The 11,099-nt window shown below is 46.1% G+C and overlaps 1 protein-coding gene across 1 annotated transcript in view; it reads left to right on the top strand.

The window, feature by feature from the left end:
* Ypel2 (yippee like 2) overlaps nucleotides 1-11,099 on the top strand; it is a 69,895-nt gene that overhangs the window by 32,522 nt on the left and 26,274 nt on the right. The gene's annotated exons all lie outside the window — the stretch shown is intronic.

Raw genomic sequence — 11,099 nt, 5'->3', positions numbered from 1 at the left:
GGGGGGGGGGGGGCGGTATCAGTGAAAAGAGCAGCATGAACAAAGACAGGCAGAAAGCACTGGGAGCAGCCTTTCTTTTGGGTTGGGTATTTAGGAACTGTGTGAAAACAGATTGAAAGAGTAGGTTGAAGCCAGATTGTTGAAAGAATAGAAGTTCAGGCTTCATCCTGTTGGCAGTTTGGTATTACTGAATATCGAGCAAGTCATACTGTGGCCAGCTAGTGGTGAATGTTGCTGTGATGTGGACGATGAGCTGCCGAGGAAGGGACTGAAACGGCAGCTTGATTATGTCACTGCTGTAGACTGAATGCTTCACACACCTGCTGGTCATTCAGGTCCGACTTATGAACCACTGCTTTGCAGAGGAATATAAACTCTGTGGCTGAACAACAACAAAGCCTTTCATTTTCAGGCCTGAACAAGGGAAATTGAGTGCGGGATTCATACTGTTTTCATGGGAGGCAGACCCATTCCACAGTCATGGTTGCTTACTGTGGAAGTGAATGATCTGGGCACAAGTAATGTTGTTTACCAGTGTGTTGTCCAGTGAGCTGTTGGGGACCAGGGCTGATGTATCAGCTTTGTGTTTCTTGCTGCAGAGTGCCAGCAGCTGGAACACAAGTCTCTTCAAATATGATCCTTTTCTGTGGTTACTTTAAAATAGCAAAAGGAGCCAGGTGTGGTGGTGCACGCCTTTAATCCGAGCACTCCGAGGCAGAGGCAGGCGGATCTCTGTGAGTTCAAGCCCAGCCTGGTCTACATAGTGAGTTCCAGGACAGCTGGGGCTACAGGGAGACCCTGTCTCAAAAAGACCAAAAAAAGAAAATAAAAAATAGAAAAAGGAAATATTGACTTGACCAACTGAGGTTTGTCCTAAGTTAACTCTGTGGCTTACATATGGTTTTAATCCTAAAATTGATTCATATATTAGTGTTTAGGTACACTGTGAGGACACAGGTAGGTGATCATAAACTTGTGTTTCTACGCAAAATCCAAAGAAATTCTTTTGGTTTTTGAGATAGGGTCTTGTGATGTAGCCCTGGCTGACCTAAAACTCACTATCTAGCCCAGTCCTTAAACTTGCAGCTATCCCCCTGCTTCAGCCTTCAGAGCACTGAGAGGACTATACCTAGGTACCATCACTCCTAGCAAGAAACTCTTTCTTAGCAGTGTTCACATTGGAGAGTCAGATCAGTAGGATGTCTCTCCCTGTGGTTTTGTTCTAGCCCAGGGTCTCCCTGCTGCCTCTGGAATGATAAAACAGTCCCTCTGCTTGTTTGGCTGTGGGATTTGAGGCCTGACCAGAATCCACTGTCTGTACAGACTGTTCAGATTAATGATAACTCAATTTCTTTTCTTTTTCCTTTTTTTCTTAAAGGCGGAGTCTTGCTGGGTAGCCCATGTTGGCCCAGGATCCTGCTACCTCAATCTTTCAAGTTAGATAGAATTATAGAGGTGTCACCTATCCTGGGTAATATTTCTTTAAACACCTGGTCTAGGTGCTAGAGATAAGAGGAAGTCAACGTGATTCCTGTAGTGAGAGAGCTGGTGATCTTTTTTTTAAAAAAATATCTTATTATTTTTATTTTATGTGTATGCTTGTATTGCCTGCATGTAGGTAAGTGCATCCGTGTTGTGCAATTAATGCCCTCGGAGGACAGAAGAGGCTGTCAGATCCCCTGGAACTGGAGTTACGGAGTTGTTAGCTGCCATGTGGGTGCTGGGATTCAAACCCCGGTCTTCTGCATACATTCAGTGTTCTTAACCTCTGAGCCATCTCTCCAGCCCCTAGAGAGAGAAAGCTGGTGATCTTATGGGGAGATAAGGGAAGGCAAAGTTTATTGAAGAGGACAGAAAAATATTACAGACGAAGATGGTTTTGGTGCCATGAAAAAACAAAACAAACTGCTTAAGAAATCCACATTGCTGCTATTGCTGCTTACTCTCTGCTGTGTCAGGAACTATTCCAGATATGTTGCTTCACTTTACAACACACCTTCTAGGTAGGCATTAAATGGCTTGCCTAAGGCCAAGGTTACAAAGAAGCCAGATAGGCCAGTCTCCATCTGCCCTGCACCTTTCACCACAGCTTGACTGTGTGGCCTGGCCTTCTCCTTCTGGCACTGGCTGTCTTCTGACTGTACAGTAATATTGGTGGAAAATACTTCCATCTGTTCCCTCCTGCCACTTCCCTTGCTTGGAGAATCCTTTTTTTTTTTCCCCTCTCCGCTTAATTCCCATCTTTATTTTTTCTGAGGCGGGAAGGAAGTGGTCCTTGGAATGGAACCTCACCCATGCTAATCAGGACCTTAGCTTTATATCTCCAGGCCTACCCATTTTCAGAGACCAGCTTAGGTTGTTTCCTAGGAAGTCTTCCTAGCCTATAGGATTCCCTCTGAATTTTTATAGAACTTGTACTGCCTGGCCTTTTATTCAACCCCTTCCCCATCTCTTTGAGACAGTCTCACTATGCAGACCAGGCAGGCTGGATCATCCAGCCCCAGCCTCTGACGTACGCTAGGATAACAGGCCACATCACCAAACCAGGTAGATGCATTTTTTATGTATAATTGTTTCCTAAAAGGTTCTAAATGCCTTCAGAACTTCAGAACTGGGGTGCCTTTGAATCGGGGCTTTCTGGTTTAACTGCTGATTTTATAGATTAGGAAACCAAGGCCCAGAATGAGAAATGGAGAGCCTCTTGATTTGTCTTTTTATATACTTTGCTTCCTCTCTGTTCCCCTCCCCTTCTGCCTTGCATGTAAGAGGTATATGTAGGTGTTGAATGTGGCCCCTGAAGCCAGGAAAATAAAGGTAAAGCTTGTGATCTCCCAAGACTGTCCCACTCTGCCTGTCTCCTTTTTCTTCATCTATCCAAATGAGTGCAATAGATTGTCTAAAGTTCCTTCTGTCTGCCCCCACCTTCTGATTCTACGCATAAAAGATCCAAGGCCACAGAACCTCATGGTTAACAGTTATAAGTGATGAACTGTCAGTGTCAAACCTTGGCCTATTCACCTGATAGCTGTGCAAGTTTGATAACTGGAGTCTCAGTGACAAAATAGAAATAATATTAGATATCTGGTTGAATTTGGGGGCAAGTAAATGAGGTGACCTATGGAAAGTAGTTCTGACAGTGTGCAGTATAAATAAAGTGCTCAGCAAATGTCACTAGCTACTGCTATTCTGTCAAGATTTGCTGAGTAAAATCAGATGGAATGTGGCATTCAGATATAACCAGGGCCCAGCACCCTGGTGAACGAACTTGCTTCTTTTCTTCCCAGGAGTCTCAGCTGTTGCATGGTACCCTCAGTTGCCAGCAGCCTTCTGAGGCCTCTGTAATCATCGAGTCTCTTTTCTTTACAATTCTAAGGAGACCAGCAGGCTGCCAGACGTAATTAAATAGCAGCAGCAGCACCTTGCACTGCTGTTCTCTGAGGCCCTCCTTCTAGGCAGCTGTGAGACTTCTCTAGAATTGAAGTTGAGAGGTCTGCCCCAACCTTCCCTTCTAGTCTATCAAGTGGGTTTGGGTTTTGTTTTTGTTTCGAAAGCCTCTGACCCACATGTCAACCAGTTACAGAGACCTCAGTCCATTGTGACAGCAGCTACCCAGGCAGCTGGAAAAGGGTTTCCTGGCCTGGTGTTGCATCCCTAGCTGAGCATTGCACCTCGGTTTGCCTTAGTCTGTCAGGCTGTAGGTTGGGGGTAAGATTCTTTTGAAAGGAGACATTTTCTTTATCTTAAAAAACAAAGCAAGACAAAAACTGCTGTCTTTGTTTTCTAAAGCTCAGCAAAGCTCCTGGTGGGAGGGTTTGACCTGGTAACCCAGTATATTATCCTTTGGGTCTGGGTGCCAAGTTCCCTCCCCTCCTGGCCTATGACTGGTAGCTGGGCAGTGACTCAGGGAGGAGGGGAAAGAGAGGAAGAGACGGAGAGATGGCTTCACTAGCTGCTGCTAAAAACAGCAGCAGCCACTCAGTTCTAGAATGCCTTCCCTTTAGACCACAGTGGTGTCAGGTCAGAGCCGGTGGTGCTGGTGCCTCCTGTCCATGTGACTCCTTTGCCTTTATCCCTTTGGGCCTTTGGAGGGGCAACTTACAACCACCGAAAGGAAAATTACCCATCTTTGGGCCCAGGAGCTTTTTCCTCCCTGTTAGAGTTGGCCCATCAAGAGCACGTACTGTAGCATCAGTTTCCCAACAGGTGGATAAAGGGACAGAAAAACATCTGAAGGAGCAAAAGGGCCCAGCAGGGAACCTCCTACTGTAAGCCCTATGGTTTAGCTGCTCCTCATAGGGGATGCAGTAGCAGACAGCTGTAAGCCTCAGCTTCACTGAGTTTGTAAGCAGGACCCTGTGGTTCCCGGAGGCCCTGCCTCTGAAGGTACAATGGGCTTTCTGGTGACAGCAGGAACGGGGATCCCCAGCCAGAGTCTGGTCCCTGTAGTTTTCTGGGGCAGTGAGAAGCCAACACATTTCATTCAGATCATCTGTTTTTCATGAGCTGCCTAAATGTAGACAACTTTTCTCCCTTACTTCCTGAAGTGTCAGCCTGTGCTAGCTCAGCTCAGTAAAACTGCCCACTGTTCTTTCATGGCCTTGGGGACTGTTCTCAGGGCCAGGCCTCTCCCTGGTTTTTGGTAGCTGTTTTGTTCATACTCTGGACCTTCTACAAGTTGTCCATCTTTACTTCTTCTCTTTCCACACTGAAAGCTCTCTAAGTGACAGGTAGGGCACCGAAGAAGCTTGTTCCAGACAGACTTGCCCAAGAAACCTGAGGAGAGAGAAGTGAGTGAAACTATTTTTTGATCCTCCCCTCCCTCACCAGGGGAAAGAAGAAAAGTAAAATGTATCTGTGAGGGAGGAAAGCTCCTCTGTGGATATCTGCTTTCTCTGTGAGAACAACAGGCTAGAGGGCCCTGGGCACTAGGGGTGGGAGTACTGGATAAGTACAAGGAAGAAGGAAAGCCGATAAGATAAACCCTGGCACATCTAGGTCACCAGGCTGCAGCCAGCCTCCTGTATGATTGGTCACCTTGAAACTGACAGGAGGAGGATGGACTTTGGTTCAGGGCTAGACTGGTTGACTTCCCATGCCTTTGTTTATTCAATAAACATTTATTGGGCACCATTAGATGCCAGGTCATGTGCTAGATATTTCAGGCTCCTATGTGTCTCTAACAGGCTTGTGTGGATCCCAGGCTTGCAACCAGCGCTAAAAAAAGAAATGACTTCATTCAGAAGTGAACTTCAAGGAAGAGGGAGGTGGGAGTGAGAAGCCTGTCTCCAGGAGGGAGGGGCTCTTTGGTATCTGCTCCTTGGACTACAGCCAAGGGTCTGCAAAACCTTTTCTGTAAAGGCCAGATAGTAAATACTGTAAGCTTTGCTGAGCCTATAGTCTTTTTTTTTTTTTTTTTTGGTTTTTTTGAAAAAGGTCTCCCTATAGCTCCAGCTGGCCTGAAACTCACTATGTAGACCAGGCTGGCCTCGAACTCACAGAGATCTGTCTGCCTCTGCCTCCTGAGTGCTGGGATTAAAGGCATGTGCCACCACGCCTGGCGAGCCTATAGTCTTAACAGCAAACTTGCAGTACCAGAAATAAATTAATAAATGAACATGGCTATGTTCCACTAAAGCTTTGTTTATAAAACAGGTGGCTTGGACTTCCAAGCCTTCCTAATGCCTGGGCTAGATTTTGAAGTGACTGTTGTCAAGTGAGTGTTCGTGGAATAGGCTGATAAGGTTTTGAGAGGAAATCTCCTGTCAGCACAGTATGGATAGTGTAGGGGTTAAAGCAGCTGCTTAGAGAATTCCATTCCACTAGCCAGACTTAATTTTCAATCATTGCACCCCCACAAGTTCCCGTCGTAGGTTAACCCAGTGGCCAAGCCACACTGTGCCCATAGTTCTTCACAGTCTCATGACTAATGGTAACACTGTGGGGGGCACCATTCGATGATGGGTCAAGTCACCTCTGCTTCAGGCCCAGCTTTGTATTATATTTATAGTGTGGTTTTGGACAAATTCCTTAACCTCTCTGATCATGCAGCATATGGTGACTGTTCCTATGTGAAGCACTTGGAACCACAGAGATGGCCACAGTTTAATTCTTGCCTGCTCTAGTGCAGAAGACCAAGAGACAAACCTTAATGAAGTATGGTAAAACACAAACTTTAAGTAGGTGATCGTTGAGGATAGATGTTTGCTCGCTGCATGCCTAAGCCCAGAGCCCATTCTGAGCAGAGATATTTCATCCTAGAGGAATTTAAACGCAGGGAACCACACGTCATCCAGATGGGCAGGGCAGTTTCAGGGAAGTAGGATGTCAGCAGGTATGGGTCATCGAGGATGCACAAAGCCAAGCAAAGGAGTTTAGACTGGATTCTGAGTACTGTGCCGAGCCACTGAACAGTTTGAAGCAAGGGAACAATAAGATTGGATTGGAATTGGACAAGAATTTTATAGTAAGGCCTGTTCTGGAAAATCGGCTTCCCTTTGCTTCTGTAACTGTATGGCCTAGAGCTTGTGTGAGGAGCACTGTTGCTATTCTGTAACAGTAAGCATTGATAATGTGCTGTTTATAATGAATAATTGGGCCCCATTCCTCCCTGCCAGTGCCTTTATCTAAACAGCCATCAGGTAAATCATTGACAAACTACAAGCAACCAGGACTTTGAAAGGAGGGCCTTTATAAGCTCCTCTTGTGACTTGGAGGTTCACAGTGCCTGGGCACCTGATCTATCCTGATATCTCTGGCTTGTTGGGTGAGGCTGCCTGAGTGATCAAACACTGGCAAAATTGAAGCTTTTCTATTATTTAAAATGTTTATTACATTTATTTATTTATTTGTATGTGTGAGAGAGAAAGAGAGAGAGAGATACATACTGAGGACAACTTGTGTGAGTCTGTTCTCCCCTTCTACATGTGGGTTTTGGGGGAAAAACTGAGGTCTTCAGGCTTGGTGGCAAACACCCTTACCTGCTGAGCAATCTCCTCGATCCATTTTCTATTATTTTCTATTATTTTAAAGGAAGAACTGATTTGCATTATTCAGATGGTTTTGGTGTAGTTATGAGGTTTGGGCCAGAACCAAGTAAAGGGGAGAAACATGTAGTCCCCAACCCAGAATTCCTCCTATACCTAAGTGTAATAGGAAATCCTGGTCCAGACTAGCCAAGGGAAACAGGTCACCTAGGACACAAGGTTAAAGGAGTGAGCTAAGTGGTCCAGGTTACAGAGCCAGAACCTCAAAGTAAGTGCCTCAGTATTCTGTTCAAGCTTGCTGGCTTGCTTCATCCTAGTCCCAGCCCCACAATGGATCTCTCAATATCTATGTGGTTTGTTTGTTAGGCAGGGTCTTGCAATGGACCATGACCTGGAACTCACCAGATGACCCAGAGTGGCTTTGAACTCATGATCCTCCTGCCATAACCTCCTTAGTGCTGGGATTATAGGCATATGCCACCATACCCCAATGTGGAGCTATATCTGTTTTTCATTATTAAATTTTATTTTCTGTGCATGTATATGTTTGTGGATGTACACGTACCACAGTATACATGTGGAAGTCAGAACTTGTAGGGGTTGGTTCTCTCTTCCACCATGTTGGTCTTGGAGATTGAACTCAGGTCATCAGGCTTGGCAGCAAGTACCTGTACCCACTGAGCCATCCTCCAGGTCAGTGTTTTCAGTGCCTATGTGAGCTTTGCTTTGCTACTGACCACTGCCTATCGTCTAGCCCTGTCCACTCATAGTAATTCTATGAAGGCTCAAAAGGATGGTTTTGAATGACATTTATTTACAAAGAAATGGTTCTTCTGAGGCCTTCTCAGAATAACAATAAAAACAGCCATCATTTCACTGCACTAAATGCCAGGCACAGGACTGGGCCCTTTATAGGAATCAATTTCTGTCTTGGGCTGACCCAGCTTAAATAGAGTCCACCAAGGAGGCACAACTGGTAAATGGCAGAATTTTAATTCAGAGACAGAGTTTTAATTCAGGCCTGACCCAAGCATCTACTTCATTATATCCTTGGAATTTTGTGTTTGTGTGTGTGTGTGTGATATGTGAACATATATGTGCACGTATGTGTCGTGTGCTTGCCTGTGTAGCAACATGCTGAAGCCAGAGACCTGGAGGTCCCTATTTTAGGCAGACTAGCCAGCCAGAGACCCCAGAATACACCTGCCTTGGAGCCATGTCCTTCCCTGTGCTCCTTGCCCCCATCCCCACGGCTGGTGTTATAGGTGTGTGCTGCCATGCCCCCCTTTTATGTCAATGCCAGTGATTTGAACTCAGCTTGCATAGCACATACTTTACCTACTGAACCAGCTCCCCAGCCCATATTTGGCTTTTAAAAAATCTTTCGAGACAGTCTCCCTGTAGCCCCAACTAGCCTAGACTCATTATGGAGACCAGACTGGCCTTGATCTCATAGAGGTCTACCTCCCTCTGCCTCCTAAAGTGCTGAGATTAAAGGCATGTACAACTATACCTGGCTCCCATATTTGTCATTTTTATTTTAAAATATTTTATGTGTTTGAGTGTATTGCCTGCATGTATATAAGTTCACCTGTGTCATGCAATTCCTACGGTCAGAAGAGGGCATAGGAGTTACAGTTAGCTGCCACGTGGGTGCTGGGATTCAAACCCCAGTCCTCTGCAAGAGCAGTCAGTGCTCTTAATGGCTGAACCATCTCTCCAGCCCCATGTTTGGCATTTTAAAGAAAGTATCTTTCTGTATGTATAGCCCAGGCTTGCTTCAAACTCAAGATCCTCCTCCTTCAGCCTCCGGGAGTGTGGGATTACAAGTGTAGGCCACCAAGCCTATTTTTTTAATAGGGTTTTCTGGCTCACAGAGCCATGGCATACAGGGTAGGGAGTAAAGGGGGAACACTGGAAAGGGTAGAGGGTAGTTCTGAAACTATTTGCTGATTAACTCCCTTCTCTTCTGAAACCAGACAAGAAGAGGAACACCAGAGTCAGCAGGGCTCAGGAACCCTAATTAACTTGTGGTCCAACTGGGTCAGGGGGAGTGACCCTCACAGTGTCACCCCCCCCCCCCAGGGACATGTGTGCTTCAGCTCACTGGAGCAGAGTTCCCCCATCACTGGGGTTGGGATTTCAGCACCCAGCCAAGGGAGGTTGTGCTTCTATGAAGCACAGCCTGCTTATTCAGTCCCTTCATCTCTGGTTCTGCTGAGGCTGGTGTTAAGTTGCTCCAAATGCCCAGTGTCCTATTTCGCATCCTTGGGCTGAGATCCTGCAGTCAAGGTGCCCTTTCAGCTTACCTTTACCACTGGCTGCTCACCAGCAGATAAGCTCCAGAGAGGAGGAAAGAAGGAGGGTGAAGTGGGAGGCCCCCAGAGACCCCTTTGTCAATGGGCACAGTGCCCTGCAGCTCCCCAGTAAGTACTATGTTGGGTGGGATAGGCCTGGATAGTGGCTAGCTCTCTGACCCCAGTCTTTACTGGCAGGTGGAGCTTAGCTTGGCTGGGACCCAGTTGCAAATATACTGAGACTTTACCTTAGGGTGGAGATTGGAAGCTGAAAGTTTGAGTCAAGAGACAAGGCAACTCTGTTTGAGGTGTGGGCTGTGTGAACACAGCTCCTCGAGCCACGATCTGTTTCTACATAATCTGCCCTGACGGTGCCAGATTCCCTGTCCAGACCTCTCAGAGACGTTTCATCTTCTAGTCTTGTCTAAACCAAAACATGAGTGCTGTTGAGACGGGAGGGAGAAGCCAGTGGACAAAATGTTCCTCGGTAAAGCCTCGGTCTTTGGGAATTGAGATGAAACTTCCCCTTTCTCTAGCCTTTCTATATGCTGGGTAATAAATGAGGTTACTGCCCAGCTGAGCTGCTTTTAATGTACCTTTCTGATGTGACAGATGGGAGTTAAAATAAGATGAGAGCAATGAGGAAATCCACACAGACCACTTCAGCAGGCCTCTTTGGAGAATGGCCTAGGCTGAAATTCCCTTCTCTTACCTGGTGCCTGGTTATAGAGATTCCCAAGTTACACAGTTAGTTGATAATCACAGTCAATCTCAGGTCATTTTCCCAAGTCTCAGGTCATTTTCCCAAGGAGTGATTCCTCAGCTATGGCTTTCAAAGGTGACCTTGTGGGTAGGTGCCAGAGTGACAGAACCCAAGAACTGTGCCTCTGTGTCTAAGTTGGTCTTGGGTATCCAGAGATTATTTTCAGATGTGTATAGAAAGGTAGCAATTAAATGCTTGTCTTGGAATAACCCTAGCCTGTGCATTCTCCCAGGAGCCCTAGCCTAGGGAAGATGATTAAAAATAGATCTGAGTAGTACTTCCTGCTTGGCAGATGGCTGATAGCAAATGCTAGGGCTTGTGGCTGACCTTTCTTTCTGAAATCTGCTCTGTGTTTCCATGATGCTAATTGAGTCCCTTGCTAGACCTAATCAAATACTCTTTAGCTGGCTAAAAAAAAAAAGAAAAGAAAACAACAGGGCTTGCTATCCTGACTGGGCTCAGCTCACAGAGCAACATGAAAGTGCTGGAATTTGCATGGAAACACCCACTCCTTGGTCCAACTGGCTGGTCCTTGTTTAAAAACTAACAAGTTGTACTTTCAGATTTACTGCCCTTCTGTTAAAGATCCCATACCCTCTCCACCCCCATCAGTGATGATGGAAGCTTAGGAATAAAGGCGTGATAAGAATGCCCAGTGTTTGGATGTGTACACAGTAGACAAAGCTCACACAACAAAGTATGCAGATGGCCCAAGGGGTGGAGGACTCTTTCTGGGGCCTAGCAGTGGCTCAGGCCCTATCTACTACCGCTTTTCCTGTCCTATAAAACACAGATAATACTGCTACTGCTTAGCCCCCTGGGTTTTTGTAAGAATTAAGAGTACTGGGCTGGAGAGATGGCTCAGCGGTTAAGAACACTGACTGTTCTTGCAGAGGACCCTGGTTCTAATCCCAGCACCCACATGGCAGCTGACAACTGTCCGTAACTCTAGTTCCAGGGGATCCGACAGCCACTTCTGTCCTCCAAGGGCATTGTACAACATGGGTGCACTTATCTACATGCAGGCAATACACACATACACATAAAATAAATAAA

Source organism: Nannospalax galili, unplaced genomic scaffold, assembly GCF_000622305.1.
Source record: "Nannospalax galili isolate Female #2095 unplaced genomic scaffold, S.galili_v1.0 scaffold879, whole genome shotgun sequence".
Taxonomy (NCBI): domain Eukaryota; kingdom Metazoa; phylum Chordata; class Mammalia; order Rodentia; family Spalacidae; genus Nannospalax; species Nannospalax galili.
The sequence above is the reverse complement of the archived record's forward strand: the minus strand, read 5'-3'. Positions and strand labels throughout refer to the sequence as shown.